Below are 21,991 nucleotides of genomic sequence, written 5' to 3'. Positions count from 1 at the left end.
TTTGCACTTATAGCGATCCCAGCTTCCTCAACCAAATTATAACGTTTCAGCTCCTCAACGCCAAATTAAAACGTTGCATTAGGAGGTGTCTGCTTCGTGCAAAAGGTCTTGAGTTCATATTGACGACAACAAGTAATTCTTCATTACAGACGTTTATTTACAAAACAGAACTGACAGACTTCACAGACTCAACAACTGACTCTCAGAGCTAACCGCACTGCATATCCGAACTGGCAACTCACAACTCCTAGGTGTATTAATATCTTTCCAAACAATGAGAGTCTTTGACAATGTTTTGTTTACAATACGATAGCAATTCACGACTTAAAACTAAATTAGACATTACAGAATTTTAGTACAGATTAAAGTAAGTAAAAGGATCAGTACATATAAATTCTTACAAGCATAATTTCCAAATAGATTTTATAACATTTTTCTACCAGCCTCTGGATAACCTTCACCAGATTTGTACCGATGTTTCCAGAAATATGTTGACATTTGATTCTGGATATTTCTTGAGTGATTTAGAACAACTATTTATATGTAAAATGATTTAAATCGTGTTTCAAAACGTAAATTAATCTTTTTAGCAATATTTCTTGATACAAATCGTCTTTCGAAATTAGGTTATGAAACAGTTTTCACAAGTTTTCGTATTTTTGCGATCATAATATAGAATTTCTCCGTAGAAAGTTCCAGAAGTGTGCATTAAACGCTCATTTACAGACTTTCTCTTTAGCTGGTGAGTTTTTAAAAGTATCTTGTCCATATTATACGAAATAATTTAGCTCAAAACTGATAATTTATACAATTAATCAGAGCTACAGCAAACAGTGAGTCTTTCTTTTACAAAATGAAATATAATTACAAAATTGAATGAAAATAGGTTACTAACACTAATATATATTTACATTAATTCTATTTTTGTTCTTTCTGTGCAAAATGTCCTAATACTGACACAGTACAATATTTAAACATCACCAAAGCCTCCCTTCACATTTTGCACATCCGTATCGACATCCCCTAAAAGTCCACAGTATCGAATACTTCAATATGTCCCAATATGTCCTGTAATGTTACAGAGTGCTGTGGTGAGAGTCTTCAACCGAGGTGAAACCATGTCGCAGCGCCTTGGGGTTGGGTGGCCACTCTTTATTACAGATGTCGGAGGTCGTAGGCTGGGCAGAATGGTAAAACAGGACAAGCAGCGAACTGTGGCTGAATTAGCGTCAGACTTTAATGCTGTACAGAGTAGAGCGTGTCTGAACACACAGTGCAGCGAATGCCCTAAAGTTAGTCCTCCGCAGCCAATGTCCCACGCATCTGCCAATATTAACACCACTACATCGGTAGCTACGACTGAAATGGGCATGTGATAATCGGCACTGGATGTTGGCGCAGTGGCAGAGCATTGCTTGTTCTGATGAATCCTGATACCTTCTTGATCATGCCTATGGGAGAGCGCCTTCCAGGGGAACAGCTCCTTGACACCTGTACTACCTGCCGCGGCTCCATAATGCTCTGGGGAACATTCACGTGGGCATCCATAATTCCAGCCGAGTTCGTGCAAAGCTCCATGACGACCAAGGAATATCGTATTCTGGTGGCTCTGAGCGCTATGGGACTTAACATCTATGGTCATCAGTCCACTAGAACTTAGAACTACTGAAACCTAACTAACCTAAGGACATCACACAACACCCAGCCATCACGAGGCAGAGAAAATCCCTGACCCCGCCGGGAATCGAACTCGGGAACCCGGGCGTACTCTGGTCACAGACCACGTACACCCCTTCATGACTATCATGTTTCCTGACGACAGTGACTCTTTTAACAAGATAATGCTCCATGTCAGAGGCCAGGAGTGTGATGTAGTGGTTTGAGGGACAGTGGCGAGTTCCTATCGATTTGTTGCTGCACCCCCTTCCCCCACCCCTGCCTCTTCCAGCTCGCCTCTTCGGAACCCAATTGGACACATCTGGGATGTGATTGAACGTGGTGTCAGAACTCATCGCCCACCTTTCCGTAATTTACGGGAATCAGGTGACTTGTGTGTGCAGAAGTGGTGCTAACTCTCTCCAGCGACCTACCAAGTCCTCGTTGCTTCCCTGCCTCGCCGCCTCGCCGCTGTTGTCCGTACAGACATACCGCCTATTAGGTAGGTGGCCATAATGTTATGCCAGATCAGTGCAATTTTCTCAGTAACTATTTAATTACATCATATCTTCACTGTTGAAACATAAATCAAAATTTAAAGTACTTCACCTTGTTATCTTTCACCAAAACACATACCTAGAGATTACTTGGCTTCTCCGCCTCTGTCCATTGGCGTCAGCAATAATTACAGGTTCCGTTATTCTTTCCTCTTATATCGTAGGTATTGCTACTCTTCTTCTTGCCATATATTTAGAAGAATGCGTGAACCAGTCTTAAAATTGCTTCCAAGAAATTTCAGTTACGTTGTCGAAGTATAAAAGAATTATACCAAACGTTGGTGACTTTTATGAAATGAAATGTTCGCGCGCACGTATGCACACAGAGAGAGGGGAGTTCGTATTTCAGTGAACGCAGAAACGTCAAAAACAGCCCAGGGCTCTGTGTTGTCCTTACATGCAGTCAAGTGTATTCACCAGTTCTCCTTCTCTTGCCATTCAAGTACTGCTAATAGAAATTTTTTGCGCCGTTTGGATTCGTACCATTCATATACGGGTCGACTGCCACAGCAGTACAGTGCAATATTCGACGCTCATGAATAATTATTATGCCAGTACAACTTTTACAAACAACGCATTTGTCGTTAAGAACATTTACGTATAGACCACGTAGAGATTAGCTAATAAATACTTTGTGCGAAAGTAGCAGATACCGTATAACATGGTACGGATGAGCTAGGTTCAAGTTGTGTTCCATTGCAGCGGACATTTGTACCATGATTTCTAACTGTTGCACGTTCGTTTCTAGTTCTCTTACACATCTCACACATAATGAATTCGACAAAGCTTATGTCTACGGACCTAATTTCTGCACAAAATGGTGATAATAGCGTGTGCATCAGAATGAGGTGTGTTAAATGATATGTTTTAGGATTTCTAGCCAAGTTGATGATATCATTCTTGACACCGTTTTTTTTATGACTGAGCTATTCGTGTTGTACAGATGCTACGCGCAGTGGTCTCTTACGCTACGTCTTTGCTGGATCTGTTATAAACGATAAGAGTGACTCAAGCAGAGCGTCCCTCTTAGCTTTTGTGAGGAGTCCGTGATGGAGCTTAACTAACAGCGTGAAGCTCACAGAAAAGCAGTTTATTTGTTTTGGTTTTGAGATAGAAGCCAAGAAGCCAAGTTTTCGATTTATTTCGTGCTTCAGTTACTAAAAAAAAAAAAGAACAAGAGGCGATTAATAAGACTTTAGTATTGAAAACCACACAGCATAACAATAAATAAAAACAAAATTGAAAAAAAGCAAGTACTTCATTGAATTTCAATTTTTTTCCAAATATCTGTTTACTGGTCAGTCATTCAGAAGCCCAGAATTTTCTTTTCTTGTTAGTATTGCAGTTGTTGCAAAACTCAGAGCAAACTAAAATTACGGGCAAGATTGTCGGAGTGGCAAAAATTAAAATTGCAGACGACACTGATTTCAGAAAAATAAAATAAGTATTACTATAAAATACCAAATAAAATAACTATTACTGTACTAGGATTTTATTTAACTTCTTGTAAGTAGATGGTACACAAATTCTCAAATTATTTGTCTTACCCATATTAGTTGTGTGTTGAAAAAATACAAACATAATGCCGTATTATATTAAAAGAACTGGTTGATGCTAATTATAAATTAATAAACATTAATGCTTGTGTTCGAGGGAAAGTAAGAGATAGTGGAACACTTTAGTCTTCAGTTTTGTATCTGAATTTGTCATATGGAAGAGAAAAAATTTCTTACGTCTGTGCTTTGCCAAACTTGGATGTAACAAACCTTCGCTTAATGTAAAGCATGAAGCTCATCTATTCTTACCCAATATGTTGAAACCTAACAGAAGTCATAATTTAGATGCTGACAACATTCGGTTATCAGGAGTATGAAGAACTGTTTAATATGCATTAGGTGTAATGTGTTCTTCATGGAAAATATTAGCCACAGTAACAGACAGCTCCGTATATGATATCAACGATATTTTTAAATGCTTTTTGTTTACTGCACAATGTAATAACTGACAGAAAATATACTAAACATTGTCGTGCAAGGAAAACAACTTCAGCACCAATGATTGTGTAACCCAAGCAAGCTTGCTCTAGTAGATTAGGTGAACGGCCGCCAATATGAAATAATATTACCTATTGCAATTATTACTGTCGAAATAAATTGTTTCACTCACGTGTTATTATCAATTTAACTGGCACTTCATTTCATAATTTGCCCAAAACGAACCTAATTATGACGATTTCCGTCTTTCTGGTCCGGCAATGCAGGACTGGCAAGTGTTGCACCGCCTAAAACTCTCGACGTCCATACTCTATACTGAAGGCGAAAACTCAAGCGGGGATTGTGGACGCTCCTGTCGCTGCTCAGACAGTTAGCGTGGCTCCGATATGGACAATGCAGCGGGAAAGCTGCTACCACGTTTCGCCGCTGTACACGCATCCCATCTCTTTCTGTTTATTACGGTTCTCTCATAAACGCACCGTTGTGTGGTCGCTGTCTGGAGTGCAGCTAGGGTGCGTTATTGGCTTACCGAGAAAAGCCTGGACGTAGTGTGCAAAGTTGCGATAAATACGGACGTGAGACATCAAGTGAAGATTAGAGCTACAATTCTGAACATAATAGCTTATGTTTCATACAGACGAAGTGCAGATTGTTCAGACTTTGTTGACAAGTGGGGTACAATGACGACGTAACGGGTGCAGGTGGTGTGCAGACAGCTGATATCACCAACAGACAGCTAATATGTTGGTGATATCGTCTGCCATAGACAGCCCTAAATGGAATGTTTGGTCCACGGTTACGGATAACAAAATCACCAAACTGTTGTTCTCAGTCGAGACCATGCACTATAACAGGTTACTGTTTTTCAACTGCTTTAGGGTGACTCATGTGTGATGTTTAACAAGAATGTGCGCAGCCTCTACTTTGTAGTTTGTGGATATACAAAAATGATCATTCTTTGATGATGGAATGAATGTAAGGCGCTGAAGGTTGGTAGTGCACTCTCCTGATTTACGTAACTCCACTAGCTTAGCGTCCGCTGCTTCAGTCGCGTAGACTGTATAGTCCGCACAGTTTTTCCGAATAGAATTTTTATGTTGTTCACAAACGGCAACATCAACTAAATTTTCTACGCTAATTAAGGCCATAGAAGCATGGTCTTTTTCGAATGTACTTATGACCGAAAAGCTATTCTGGTAGCTGTAGTCAGAGTTCTTTGTTAATCTTGCCTTTTGAGTTCTTGTGGTAATTTTCATACATTTAGGTTTAAATATGTTTACGCACGACGAAACATTTACACAAAAATTTTCATCCGCTATTCCATCAATTTTGTCTGGAATTTGAAAAAAACACTGAAACAAGTGTTTTTTTTCTATTTCTAAGCGAGAAGCCAACACAGACATTCTTAGATTTAACTTTACAAATGCTTTCATAATTAAACATCTTCATAAAAATTTCCGTCTCCTGTTTCACTCTCTTAGGGGTTGAATGTCTGGAAACATTGAAACACATGATTTTTTATTTCCAACCCAGAAACAAAATTAAAATTTTCATAGATTTAGGTTTAAAATGCTTTCATAATGAAATGCTCGTTTCGCTAGACAAACAGTCAAACAGTTCGTATTAATGAGATTTATCACAAGAAGTACAAATACTTAAATTTGATTCACTATTCTTCAAAATAGACAAACACAAGTAACACTTCTGGTCCTAGCGACTACAAAAGTCTGTTAACGGAACTGCAGTGACTGCTAATATCTAACTGTGCTGCATAGAGAGTACTAATGATACAGGCTACGAAGCGTTGGCTAAGGAAGTGGTTAACGTTGAAGCTGCTACAGTGTAAGATCGAGACCCTCTGCATATTTCAAGTTTCTATTCCTAGTGGATTGGACTTAGGACTCCGCAAATGCCTCTCCAAATTTATTCAGACTTTGCTGTGAACAGCCTGCAGACACACAGAGCCAGTAAAAGAAAATTTTGAAACTTGAAATATTTCCTGAACACCGCAACATGTTTTAACACTTAGTTTATATACCTTCGAGCAATATCACACGAAACATTTCAGTGTCATTCTGTGTCCTATGAATTACAGCACACCTCTTTGTACCTTTCAGTGCCGACCGTGATTGCCGCGGACGGTTAGGCAGCGTTTCGCGCCTGCCTCCTCGTGCTCTGACTAGTCCATCTCAACATCTAATAAAAGTTCACCTCAATTAAAACATCTAACTTTTCTCATAAAAGTTATTAATGTGTTGAAATTATTAAATGACTGTTCTCAGTACAAGTAAGACCACCGTTATGACTGGAACTTAAAATTTCATAGAAATCTCCAAAAGGACATTGTGAACGATATGCGGCTTGGCGCCACGTTCGAACGATTACTCCTCACTGCTCCAGCATAGGAAGCCTCCTGAGCGTTCCGTGCAGATAGCGATGTCATCAGTGTATCTTGTCACCCTGACATTTAATAGCGCTATTAAATGTTACTTTTGTTTCCGTCATTTTTGCTTCGATGTGTAGACTTAACAGTAGCGGCAAAAGATTGTATCACGGTCTTACATCCTTTTTAATCCGAGCATTTTGCTCTTGGTCTTCTATATTTATTGATCCTTCTTGATCTTTCCGTGGGCCTTAATATTATTTTCTTTTTTTAGAATCTCGAAAATCTTGCAGCTCTTTATAATGTGCATCTCTTTTCCTAGGTTGACAGATCCTGTGAACATGTCGTGTTCTTTTCTCAATTTTTGTTTTAATTATGATTCGTGATTTTAAAACTGCCTCTCTGGTACTTTTATCTTTCCGAAAGCCAAACTGATCTTCATCTGAAAGCTCCTCAGAATTTTTTCCCATTCTTCTTTATACCGGGTGGTTATAATTCAACTTTCCCTATTTAACATTTTATAACAGGGAAACTAATTACCATGCTACTATCAAAGTTGGTAACATTAATGTCCATAGTATGGGGTGCATGATTTCCATGCGTCACAGCGCCTCCGTCCAGTTCCAACTATAGCCACCAGGTTCTATGATCAGTCGTCGTGATTCATAGCCTCACACACCTGACCAGTCGCAGTGCACTTGTTGTGTCAACATGACCTTGGACAAAAGGAACATTATTGGTGAAGCTCTATTACCAAAACAACAGTAGTGCTGCAGCTGCACTTCGACAATATCAGCGGCCGAAAGGATTACGGTAGGGTCCTGTTTCTCCACCTGCTGTGCGGAGCTAGATGAAGAAGTTCGAATCAATTGGAGAACTGGGTGCCGCTACTGGAAGAGGTCGACTACTGGTTGCACCACTGGTGGTCGATAAAATCGCCGTTGCTGTGGCAGACAACGCTAAACGCAATTCCCGATCATCAAGCAGTGCGCGTGCTGTGTCACGACAGTGGAACATCCCGTGATCCACCGTACGGAAGGCGCCTCGAATCGTTCTCAAATGGTATCCGCATATCGTACACCAGCTTGTCTCACAGGACGCTCTCCATTTTCCTTTGACGGGTGAGATGCACGCGCAGAACAGCCGACTGTAGGGATCTTCACCTCCAGCCACTCTGCATGAATTCCTCTGTGTGGTGAACGTGTCACCGTATGCTGTGGCTTCACGCCGACATTCATCAACGGCGCTCAAGACGTGCAGTGTTACTGGTCAGCGTTACTGCGGTATGCTTCGCCAGCATGTCATAACCGCCCTGCAGGAGAGAGACGCATTGAACTCAACAGTTTTCATGCAAAGTTGGACCCCAGCGCACATCACTCATGAAGTTCACCTGCTACTCCTAAACACAACGGACATTCTTCGTTCTGCTGTGCAGATTGCAGTCCTACGCTTTTAGTCTCTTCTGGACACTAGTGGGCGCCATATTGAGCCTCTTTTGTAGCAGTAATGGTGTCGATATAGAATGGTGTGATGTACGGTAGCAACACATTAAAAGAGTTTCAACTGAATGAATCTGCATTATTTCTCTTCCCCGTGTAATTGACATTAATGCTATCAATTTTGATACTTGTACGGTAATCAGTTTACGTGTTATATTATGTTAAAGAGGAAAAATTTAATTATAACCACCTTGTATTATTCTTGTCAGCATCCTGGATGCATAAGCGTTTAGCTTATTGTCGAACTCGCACTTACCTGCCCTTACTGAATTCAGGATCGTGTGGATGATATTTTTCCGGAAGTCTGTATGTCTCCAGTCTCACAGATTCTACACACAAATTTTGAGTAGTCACTTCCCCCAATGATTTTAGCAATTCCGATGGAATATTATCTATCCTCAGCCCCTAATCTACCATATTTCCGAACCCTATCAAAAACTTGATAGTTGCGGACCGAGACTCGGGACCTTTGCCTTTCGCGGGCAAGTGATCTACCAACATTTTTTAAATCTAATTTTGTTCGTTTTTGTTCGTTGCATGTGCTTGGGGCGGACGTCGCAATACACCTATTTCAGTTCGTCGTTGATCCATTAACTCAGTTTTTTATTACAGAGGTAGGTAACCCTCTGATCGAACACGCTGAGCTACCGTGCCGGCGGCCAAGTGAGCTACCCAAGCACGACTCAGCCCCCGTCCTCACAGCTTTACTTCTGCCAGTAGAGCACTTGCTCCCGAAAGACAAAGGTCCCGGGTTCGAGTCTCGGTCCGGCACACAGTTTTAATCTGCCAGGAAGTTTAAAATGTAAGTCATGTTATTTGGTCTTAGGTGTGCCGAAGTACTGTGCAGCGCCTGTTCACACAGCATTCTCGTATCGCAAGTGACTGTATTTAGCTCTGTAGAATTCAAATGTATATATTGTGTAATGGAAGTCATCAAGCCTATATTCAGGACAATGTAAATTAAATTATCCTATGACATCTCTCCTGCTACCAGTCGGCCAGTTTGCCATCCTACCCGCCCTTACAAAAAATCACAGTTAATAGTGGGTGGGATTATTTGTGACCGGGAGAATAAGCACACTTCAGAAAATTTGCACTCTTTATTGCCTATTAGCCCTCTTTTATGTGACATCAATTTAAATACAGGGTACATAAAACCAGTAAAGACAAGCGACAAACAAGCGTGCTTTTCTTTCTGCGAAAGAATCTATTACATCACCAAAATTCGTCAAACGTTTTGCTACATGAAAATTCAAAATGTCGTTGCCTACTACTGAAAAAGTTGTTAATACTAATAGTACCCAAGATTTTTGTGGTTTCTCGATTTGTTTACGTCTATTTTGTCACTGTCTGCTAGATAAAACGAAATAGACCCTTCTAATACTGCACCAATTGTAGCATACGACAAATCAACGAGACTGTTTTGCCACAATTGATCATTTTATCTACCTCATTTACATAAATAATACGAAAGAATATAATTAACGATGTACCGTTATCGAATCCCTATTACGCCTACTACAACCAAAAAGTTTTACGTTAGGAAATAGCCTCACGTTTCATACATCGATCGAAAAGCAGTAGTACCACTACATTTTTCTATTAATTTCCAGGTGATTTGTGTGATTCCCTCGTTTCTTCTCCTTCCTCATTCTAAAAAACAATCTTGTCACCACTAATTCAGTAACTAAATGTTCCTGCCATTGTCAAAACATATTTTGCGATCAACTTCATTAATCTTGCTAGAATCTCCCGTTCCGTTATCCCGCGTTTATTCTCCTGTCAGGCTTTATTACGTGATCGTTCAGCGTGTTTTCCGCGCTGTTCCGTGAACAGAATTTAAGCGGCTGCTAGCCGGGGACTGTACAACTGGACCTTTGTAGGTAGTGTTGCGATCTAGCAAAAATTTTCTGTCGAAATTTCATTTTCTTGGATATACCGAGAAGATAATATACAATCTTTCTTACATGTTTTCCTATTAGTCGTTTGTTTTCGCTCTGGTACCCTGAATCTATGGATTTCGATTATAATTACAATAACGCTTATCATTTGTGCACTCAATCAACCACGTAAACAAACAGCGATTGGATTCACCCTTTCACGTTTATCTGGCTCTGCTCATGTAGCCTCGTCCCTTCTTATCTACGGGAAAGTCAGCTTATGATTCGTTTGGAAATCAGTTTAGGATGTGTTCAAAAATGATCAAAAACAAAGAGGGATGCCATTTCAAAATCAACTGAATAATCGATAGACCAAAGTGCGCTGGGTGCTAGGCGCTTTGTGGAACAAGATTTTTTTTTCTTCAAGAATATGAATTTGACGCTCCCTGAATTTGCCGCCCGGGGCAGATTCTCCGGTTTGCCTTACCTCCGCTCCCCTCCCCCTCCCCCCCTCCTCCACGAGATCCGGGTCCGTCTATCCTTCCTGCCGTATTTGATCACGTTTCTTCCAGACCCTGTTAATAGAATAGTCAGTGCTTAGGTGTGGATTTCGGTGTGTCAGCGTACATTCAGCGCCAGCTGTGCCTCGCGTACCTGACCAAGCAAACACGACTTTTTGGAGATACGAGCTAAATTAGAACGCAGAGAGGCTGCGTGAGGGGCGATGGCGTAATGCACACGAGGAAGGCCACAAATCACAAAGTTTGACCGCAGCAAAAAGGGATTGAATTGGTCCGCCGTTCGCTTTATCGAGCAAACCGTTGCGAGGGTCGTAAAGGGGCCTTAAAATATGGCTCCGCGCTGGCGCGGCGCCGCCATGTTAATGTTGTAGGGGAGTCGCAGCAGCCCCTGCGATAACCCGCAACCCGGCGGACGGCCACTCGGACGTTTTAAGCGCCGGCTTAATTAACTAAAAAAATGGACGTTTTAAGAGGATGCAGTTAGTTACCGTCAGCGGTACGGAAATTGCTACGGTGTGGTACACGTCTCAATTTTAATAGGAAGCCGTATTGACATCTCAAGGACGAGAGAAGGGTAAAATGAAGGCGTACTAGTAGTTTCTACGCAAACGTAGCCCACGAGCACACTCTTAACATCAAAGACTACCCCTCAACAAACTTCACCTGCGTGCTAATCATCCTTCGGAAATCGGCGGCAGGTGAAAATTTTCCAAACTTCTGGCAATAATTTAATGAAATTTGAATAAAAACAGATTCGCCAGTTATATATCCAAGCTGAGATGAAGCATTTTCTTCCCTTTCTGCGTCCATGCAGCTACAAAGCCAGATCAGAAGTAAGTCTTTTTCCAGTTTTTCCTGATAAAAAATATTATAGGAGTCGGCAACAAGATAAAACTCAGTAGAGTCACCTAATCGACTGAAACATCAAAAACATCAGAAGAGTGCAGAGACGATACTGAGGCGAATCTGAGCATACTGCCTTAACATCCCTCCCACTCTCCAGGTGTAGTGGTATCATACATACAAGAGACACGTTTTCTGACTACCAAACTCAAGGTATACTTGTCTCGTCGATGTCTGCATTTGAAATCTTCCAGGAAGAATGACATGAGAAAACGACGAGGCTTTTCCAAAGAGTAAGCATGAACTCAATATTAATATTATTTTAGACCAGAGGAAACGGTAACTATTTGGGAACAGAGCGATCTGTTTTATGGCAACCAAATGATTCTGGAAACACTCATCATGTGAAACATAGCTCGTACTCTTCGGACAGGACAATGTTTGGGCTCTGGATAGTTGTTGGGTTTACTGGGAGTAAATGAAACGCACCAGTTTGCTTTTGTTCTACAATATTACTTTTATTGTTAACCTGTTTTTGGTTTACAAGGCCATCTTCAGACATTTACTGAGTATTTACTGAGTTGTTTTCAAACAACATTGGAAGAGAAGTAACACTTCTAAACTGAAGTAGAAACATTCAGTAAGTAACGTCTTTCACAGTGTGGTGGTAATGCAATGAAAAAGTCAATATTGCACAATACATATATAACAATGGAGTAGACAGAAAAACCTTTAGCACAAAATAGGAATATCATGCCTACATAACAGTTTCTATTACTAAACAAAACTAATAAAATAAAATAAAATAAAATTAGTACTAGACAAGGCTACACCAGGAGGTATGAAACATGCAGAGTGATACATAAGCCAATTAAAAGAAGAGACAATTATCAATGTACCTACAGACTACATAAGGAACTAAGCAATATCAATAAGATAAACATAAATAAATAAATACAGGAGAATGGAGGCGTTTGTGGGAACCTACAGTAAATGCATTCTTTGAGAGTGTGGTGCTACTACATTTAAACATTAACATTATAATCAAAATAGTGTCTGTGTAACAGTTTTCATTAAATAAATGAGCAAAGTAAAATATGAACAGTATTAGATGAGACAACTACAAGGGGTGTTAAACATGGACAGCAATCAATACAGGTACGAGTTAAAAGAAAGCCTTAACTATTGAAACTACAGTCTATATGAAATACAAAGACAACTTCAACAAAACAAAAAACAACTTAATGAATACAGGAAAATGGGAATATGTGGGAAGAGACAGTGTGAGAAGTAATGAACAACAGAGATGATTATATGAAGTTTAGGAGAGGGGAGGTGTTGAGCTGTGTCTGGTCATGTAGGATTAGATCGGGACTGTGAGCAAGATGTTTGTTAATTTCCAGGACTTCCAGCTTTGTTTGCTAAGTGAAGTACATGGGACACTGGCTGGTAGTTATGACCCTCACTCAGTACATGCTCAGCAAATGCAGAGTCTGAATTCTGCAACCTCCAGGTGCGCTCATGTTCAGCCAGTCTAGTTGCCTGACTGACCAATGTAAAATTTGTCACAACCAGAACAGGTGATTTTGTATATCCCACTGTTGGCTAACAACTGGATCTTATCTTCTCGCGTCTAAACGGCCTGGTGCAAGTATCTCAACTGGGCGTTCCTTAGAGGACTTGCATGTCCCGAACCTACCGCAGCAGTTCTACTGCAGAAAGGTGACTTACAGTTTAGAGTGGAACCCGAACCACGTACTTTCCTGGCGCATCTTAACATCGTGGGGCCTAGATTAAAGGTAGACTGAAAATCAGTTGAGTGATAGGAATTTCATCCTACCACCTTTCGGTATCTAGGCACGGACTTTATCGGACCGACAGGTCTGTTCGCTGACACAGAAGTACTCTGTCTCATGATACTCGTACAGGACGCCTACTACGGTTACGTTACTGACTTGACGGATACCTTACATTTCAGCCTCAGACCTTTGAAGGCGATGAGGTTGTTTATGAAGAATCGTAACCCTTAAGTAACTGAAAATAATCTGCACATAAATTTAAGCTACGACCATACTTACAACAATAATAATGAATTACAAAGATTTTAGTATACATAAATCACAAAGTAATGCACACAGAAAAATAAGACCATTAAGGACCCATTCCTAGAATGCTAATGCATGGTCGCATCGCCTGCAATAATCTATGGATGTGAAAACTGGATCCTCTCTCAAAACGAAAGATCAAATATACAACTAAATATTCTGTGATATGTTTGTTTGCAGGGCCATCTTCTGCAGCAGCTGTTAAAAATAATTTTTTATTGATTTTTCCGTCTCAAGCTCACTGCAATTAATCAAGGAGAATTTCACATCAAAACCGTGTTGCTTTTATTTACAAATCATCTTCTGTAACCATTCTGCAAACTGGATACATACGTTTGTACATTTCTCATTGTTTTGGATTAAAATACTTTCCAAAAAGAATAGGAACAACTGATCTTTATCAGAAATCAGGACTATACTAACTGAAATGCAATACATGTGACGGAAGATACATAGGCCAAACCAGGAGGGCATTTGACTCCAGATAGAAAGAACATGTAAGAGCATGGAAGTATAGGACAAATCATTCAAATTTTGCAGAATACCAGCATAAAATTACAACCAGAGACACGGGCATGGAAATCAAAAAGATAAACAACGAAGAACACCTCCTCACTTTACAAGAAAACTGTCACATTCAGAGAACAATAACAGAAAAAAAGCATCTCATGAATGACCGGACCAACCTGGCAAACCACAAACTCTTTAATCTGATTGACCACTTAAAATAACATTAAAAATATACATATAACTGCAGGCTCCATTTTCCACTACCATCTACTCCCAGTTTCTTTCCTATAACCACTATTCCCCCTGCAAAAAAGAGAACTTGTCTTCTCTCTCTCTCTCTCGCTCTCTCTCTCTCTCTCTCTCTCTCTCTCTCTCTCTCACACACACACACACACACACACACACACACACACACACACACACACACACATACTCGAACCATACAGAAAAGTAGTTTCACAGTTGGCAATGCTCACAACCTACACGAAAAATTAGCTAACAAATATGAACGCTGTGATGCCGTAGTAAGGGGCAACACACGTAACTTCAGTTCTATTTCCAAAAATGAGGTGGAGTGTAAAGGACGCAAAACCAGCGTAAAGAAAAGTACAGAAACTCAAAAACTGTCAAGTGTATATATGTAAAGAAGTTTGTTTCGACATCGGTCTCTGCTAACAATGAGGGAAAAGGGGTGGTTTGGAGAGTAAGTAAACAAAAGGCAGAAACATCGTAAGTAAATTGCACACCATCTTTATAAACAAAATGCTGGTTTTAAAATGAAACAACCAAAATAGTACAAACATATGTATCCAATTTGCAGAACTGTAAATAAAAGCGAAACGCGTCTGGTGTAAAATTCTCTTTATTTAATTGCAGTAATGTAAAGACAGAGAAATCAATAACAATAAAATATCCTATGAAATGTCCAACATTTCACTCTACTAATGTTAATTAAAGATATGAGACAAGTGACGAGTATATAGACACGAAATAATTGAATGTGGTTGTACAAATGTAAAAAGCAATTGATTGAATGAATGTCAAAAAGCAGTACCTCGCAACAGATAAGCATAATGTATGTTGAGACCTGATTCTGTAATTGGAACTGGTATTTATCTAATTCTGGAAGTGTGAAAGAATATATAGTTACCGTAAAGATACTGCTCAATCAATTAAATGTACCTTGGAAAGCTTCAATTATGGTGCAAATACTGAAAAGTGGTTGTAATGTGCACACTCTAGTAAAAGTGGAAGTATCTTCGCTTTTGACAATTTTGTCGAAATCCAGATAGTCAGTTTTGTCATACAAGAATAATGATGCGCAAATGTAAAAATGTCGAAGGCTCACGAAGGTTCAGTCGTAGGGAAGAGAATGACATGGTGCAACTTATTATCATGATACTGAGAAACTAAATATTTACGAAAGAGGTACTTCTGAAATCTACTTAAGAATGAATATCAGGTTGATATAAAGCATGTGGCAACAATGTCATGCAGTTCGTAGTACATCTGACTGGCAACATAAGATGTCTCGAGAAACACGGTATTGTGCCAGGTACAATAAGCTTCTGGAGGTTTGACTGTTACGCCAATTAAAATGTCATGAACGGGTAAATTCGTGTGATATTGTAATTTATCAATGTATAAACAAAAAATATGGTTAATAATGCGAAAAAGTTGACAGAGACACATGTGATATTGGCACAGTCGCATGAAGCTCAAGTTGCCAGCCTTAAATCTTTTTGTAACAGACTGTAACATTTTCATAGCAGAACAGAAAGTATTGACAGTGCTATTTACTATCGAGAACCTCCCACGCGACTAGCGTAGAGAGGAGCCACGCCCCCCCCCCCCCCCCCCCCCTTACGTGAAATCACAATACAAGATGGCAGTGGCGAGAAATCCGAAAATCCAAGATGATGGTTGTGATAGTGGCTGTGGTGAGAAATTCAAAAATGCAAGGTGGCACTGGCAGAAAATACAAAAGAAAAAGATTGCGGAACGAACCCAGGGGTGTGAGCAGGAAATTCAGGAAAAGAAAATTTTAAAAATTCAGAAATATAGATGGCGGGACTAGTATGGAAAAGTAAGGAAGAATTGCCGAAAGTGTGCCATTTTTGAGATTTCATTTATTTTAGCATAAAAAGTAAGTGACAAAATTATTCAAATAACGCCATCCTCAACTGCGGAATTTTGTTCTTGGTATCTGATGTAAATAATGAAAATGATTAAAAAATTACAATCACCACACTTAATTTTCTAAACATCTGCAAGCGGTATACATTACAAATTTGGTTGCCTAATTTCTACCAGCGGTTGCTTAAATTCTACCATCCTCATAAACTATGTACCCGAGCTTGAAGATGTTCACTAGTTTAAGGAAATGTTCCCTATTTTAGCTCTTACAGCACCATTTGCAGGAGTTACAATATAACTTTTACACTTCTATCCTTGCTCCTGCATAAATCCGTATTTTGCGTTTCATGGGTCTCTTTGATTTTTCCCATTCGATCTTCCTCAATGAGCTCGCTGTCGACGGGACATTAAGCTCTGATCTTCCTTCCTTCCTTCTTTCCATCTTTCTCGCGCAACTTGGTACATTACTCCTCTGTTTCACGAATGATTATCCGTGCTGGCTTCCCCCCGAGTCTCCAAAAACTTCTATTTCACAGACGAAGCTGTAATTATAGATTTCTTCCCTTTTGCTTCTATTAACTTTTTTTTCTCCATAAGCGGCTCGACATCTCACAACCTCTTTGCCTTAGCTCTAAAGTTTTGCTTGGAGCTTCCATCATTTGCCTCGGTTCCTGTGTTGTTTGTTGGATAAACGCCATTAGCGCACACTTGCCTATCATAGCTTCTTCTTTACTGAAATTACGAGGCAATCCGTTTCGTTCTGTAATGTCGAAAGCAACTGTCCTTATGTGTTAGAGGCATAAACGGAACACCATCTCTTCAAATGTAAAAATATGCTCTTCCAATTCGTTTACAACTTCGTTGGATAACGGTTTACTGCTGCCAAAAATTTCTACGAACACGTTTCCATTTTCATTTTTATTTTCACCATCCCTCTTAACATTTGGCTTACGCGTATTTTGTATGCGTGCACATTCGTTTAATCCACAATACATAATCAGATATACTGTTATGGCTAAATCATATTCATTTGTGCTTCAGTTTAAAAAAAAATGGTTCAAATGGCTCTGAGCACTATGGGACTTAACTGCTGTGGTCATCACTCCCCTAGAACTGAGAACTACTTAAACCTAACTAACCCAAGGACATCACACACATCCATGCCCGAAGCAGGATTCGTACCTACGACCGTAGTGGTCGCGCGGTTCCAGACTGTAGCCCCTAGAACCGCTCGGCCATTCCGGCCGGCGCTCCAGTTTCCATAACTGCTTTCCGTTGTCAAGCTATAATACAAAATAATTATTCAGTTAATAAGGTAGGATAAAGAACGCATTAGAAAATTCAATATATTCCGTTCTAAACGTAGCATTGCGCTAACAAAGCTAAAAGCATTTTTTAAAGCTCAGTATACAAGCAAGTTTCTTAAATTCTACTGGTACAATATCGTAAACTTATAGAGGTACGTTTCAGGCAATGTTTCCATTTTATCTTTGTCTACTTCCTACAAACGAATCACGACGAATACTGTTTGAAGAGTAAAGTATTTTCATTTATATTTCCCTATAAATAAAACAATATGCCAGCACTTACGTTATAACAATAACTATCTTCACCAAGTACACAAAGAGCGAAATTGAAACTACAACAAAATCAAGGCTGTCTTCAGGCGATCTTCCTTTCCTGTTTTCCTCACCGCTCAGAATCCGTAGCTGATAAGATGACTCCAAGAAGCACGTAGTTGACGCTAACCTTACCAAATGTCGGATTGTACAAGAGGTACGAATTTTATAGTAGTGGGACAAATTCGGAGCCGGTACAATATATGCAACTCTCAGTTATCAGAATGATGTTAAATCTCTCAATGTTCAAAAGTATTCGATTTTTTAAATCAAAAACACGTAAAGATGTTGATAATAGCGGAGGAACTAGGCACTACCGATGTAACTTACAGGTTAAACTGCAGCTGTAACTGGGCATAGTCCAATTATATTAAATATTTCCCTGTTTAAAATGTCTGTATGATTTATTAAAATACACGTGGCACTACTGGTGATCTACTGACAGGTTAAAATGTATTTTTCAGCAAGCGTCGTTTGATTATTAAGTAGCTTATTATCAAAGAAGGACACCTGTTATTTGCAAAGAAATGATATAACGTCATTTACTACAAAATATGGAGTTGATATATTCCCATGCTGCTTTATGAATCATTAACACTCCTGGAATAGTTCTCAAAAGTATCCGAAACTAGTTTAATTAGATAAATCAGTTAAAGACACCTTTGAAAGAGCAAATGGTCTTTGAAACTCTGTAGACGTCCACTGTTGATGGGAACTTGCTTGCAGGTGTCCACTTTTGGTGCACAGGGATTCATTTCATCGTGCTCTGAATCTTTTACAAGAGTATCATCTGGGAAACTAGGAATTTGGACGTGTAGTGAAAGAAATTGGAAAAAAAGCTACAGTAACCCTAACAATCTTTTGAGTGCCACATACCGTTGAGGTATAACTTTTAGTGGTATTTTACATGTTCCGCTCATTTACAGGATTTTGAGAGTAATGAAAATTCTTTGTATTTTGAAGTTCTTCCGCTATGAAGAATTGCCAGAGAAACTCAAAATTTGAATTTTGAAATCTGAATAAACAATAACTCAAAATTCGAATTTGAATTTGGAAATCTGTCTCTAAATAAACATTAGGCGTCAATCTGATTTCAAATACATATTAAAACGAGATCAATGCCAAAATGATTCTGCTGTATTTCATATTCAAAACGGTAAGCAGAAAAATCTGAGTCACGAGTTGATCTCTGTAACACATTTTCGTACCACTCAAGAGTGGGAAGATTCTCCCAATTTTCTCCAGAATGGTTAACCAGCAACGTGTCAGTATCCCAAAGTTTTTGTGCCCTCATTGGTACTCCAGATGGAGTATTCTGAGAGTTTATCTCTTCTTGTTTACTGTCGACTCTAGAAATTAGTCCCTCTGCTCCAACATCTATGTTGTAAGCAAGTTGTCCTTTGACAACCACCTACACTGACTTCTTTTTGCATGTTGACAGTTTGAAGTGGAAGTAATACGCTGACTTCACATACCACTTGGCTTAATCTTTCCAGTCTTGAGATACCCAGTCTCTGCTAGTCAGTTTTAGAGTTCAATATTTCTCAATGAAAAAAAAAATTCTGAAAAGAACAGGCCTACCTATACATTGTGAGGCGGTTCTCATCCTTGACAGTTACCGAACTCACCCATCAGAATCGGAGATTGTTTCACGTAGTATTTTTCTCACATATCTTTCTGCCAATGTTACATCACTGTTTCAACCCATGGACCAAATGACCGTACAGAATTTCAAGTACTAGTACAGAAGAGCGTTTGTGCAAAAGCTGCTATGCTCAGAAATCAATGTGTTCCAACGCAGATTTAGCATTAAAGACGCTATTTTTACGCATGCAGTCGCTTGGATCTCTGTCAAAAATACAACATTGCACAGGGCCTCGAGGAAACTTGGTGTGAACTGATGGAAGAAGCTGAGATGAAAAAGATTGTAAATGATCATGAGTCGACAACTGATCACTTTGAAAATGTCGAGTGAAAAATTCTGCATCGACTAATGAACACTGTGGGTTTTCGGCAGCTGAGGCTGACAATATATCGACATTATCAGAAATTTAGGAACCAGGTTTTAAATTGTAAGACATTTCCAGGGGACTCTGACCACAAACTATTGGTTACGAACTGTAGATTAAAACTGAAGAAACTGCGAAAAGGAGGGAATTTAAGGTGATGGGACCTGGATAAACTGAAAGAACCAGTGGTTGTACAGAGTTTCAGGGAGAATGCTGAAGATTAGGTGGGTAGATCACATAACTAATGATGAGGTATTGAACAGAATTGGGGAGAAGAGGAGCTTGTGGCACAACTTGACTAGCAGAAGTGATCGGTTGGTAGGACATGTTCTGAGACATCGAGGGATCACCAATTTAGTTTTAGAGGGCAGCGTGGAGGGTAAAAATCGTAGAGGGAGACCAAGAGATGAATACACTAAGCAGATTCAGAAGGATGTAGGCTGCAGTAGGTACTGGGAGATGAAGAAGCTTGCACAGGATAGAGTAGCATGTATAGCTGAATCAAACCAGTCTGCGGACTGAAGACCTCAACAACAATAACATCAGAAATTTAGCTATTGACGAAGATTTGGCTGGTGATATGATGTTGTGAAGAGCTTTCAATCCACAGGAGGCACCAGAAACTGAGAGTGTCGAAAAAGAAACGTCTGCAACTCACATCTATCAAAAGTTAGGCTTCAGAAGCCTTAACACTTTTGTAAAGTTCTCTGAGAGTAGCCAACAATACAACGCTTCTGAAGTTATGAAACTGCACATCATATGAACAATTGTTTTAGAAAAAGAGCTCAATCCAAAACAACGTTTTTGCAATGTTCCAGAAGGCTTAGAAGAAAATTTGAGTTAAGCCATTAGTGATAGATACAGTACCAGCCACACATATTCCATGTCGTTGACAAAGTCCAATATGAATGCTGTCCCTAAACACAAATAATTTCACCAAATTCTTGGTAACAATTTTTTCTTGATATTTTCAAATCAATAGTGCTTACGTTATTTCGTATCTGGTGTACCAGAAATCATTCAGTATATTGAACTTTTGTAAAACCTGAGTCTTAAAATGTTTAAATACAGCGGTACTGTATTCGACTTTTAATTTTTACGTAAAAGTATTACGTACTTTAGTTTTACAATGTAGTGTCTCCAGCTGTGTTTAATAAATAACAGTCTGCTTGTTTTTGTACGTTAAAAATATTGTTTTTGCTCATTCCCTTTTTAACCCAATTTATAAAAAAAAATCTTTGTAATTCGACATCTACATCTACATCCACATCTACATTAATACTCTGCAAGCCACCGGACGGTGTGTGGCGGAGGGTACCTTGAGTACCTCTATCGGTTCTCCTTTCTCTTCCAATCTCGTATTGTTCGTGGAAAGACAAATTGTCGGTATGCCTCTGTGTGGGCTCTGATCTCTCTGATTTTATCCTCGTGGTCTCTTCGCGAGATACACGTAGGAGGGAGCAATATACTGCTTGAGTCCTCGGTGAAGGTACGTTCTCGAAACTCCAACCAAAGACCGTACCGAGCTACTGAGCGTCTCTCTTTCATGGTCTTCCACTGGTGTTTATCTATCATCTCCGTAACGCTTTCGCAAATACTAAATGATCCTGTAACGAAGCGCGGTGCTCTCCGTTGGATCTTCTCTATCTCTTCTAGCAACCCTGTGTGGTACGGATCCCAAACCGGTGAGGAGTATTCAAGCACCGAGCGAACAATTGTACTGTAACTTACTTTCTTTGTTTTCGGACTGCATTTCATTAGGATTCTTCCAGTGAATCTCATTCTGGCATCTGCTTTACTGACGATTAATTTTATATGGTCATTCCATTTTAAATCACTCCCAATGCCTACTCCCAAATAATTTATGGAATTAACTCCTTCCAGCTAAATGATAAAGGATCTATCTTTCTACGTATTCGCAGCACATTACTCTTGTCTACTTTGAGATTCAATTGCCATTCCCTGCACCATGCGGCAATTCGTTGCAGATCCTCCTGCATTTCAGAACAATTTTCCATTGTTACAAACTCTCGATATACTACAGCATCATCCGCAAAAAGCCTCAGTAAACTTCCGATGTTATCCACAAGGTCACTTAAATATATTGTGATAACCAACGGTCCTGCGACACTCCCCTGCGGCACACCTGAAATCACTCTTACTTCGGAAGAATTCTCTCCATTGAGAATGACACGGTGCGTTCTGTTATCTAGGAACTCTTCAATCCAATCAAACAATGAGTCTGATAGTCCATATGCTCTTACTTTGTTCATTAAACG

This window comes from Schistocerca gregaria, chromosome 4 (genome assembly GCF_023897955.1).
Source record: "Schistocerca gregaria isolate iqSchGreg1 chromosome 4, iqSchGreg1.2, whole genome shotgun sequence".
Taxonomy (NCBI): Eukaryota; Metazoa; Arthropoda; class Insecta; order Orthoptera; family Acrididae; genus Schistocerca; species Schistocerca gregaria.
The sequence above is the reverse complement of the archived record's forward strand: the minus strand, read 5'-3'. Positions refer to the sequence as shown.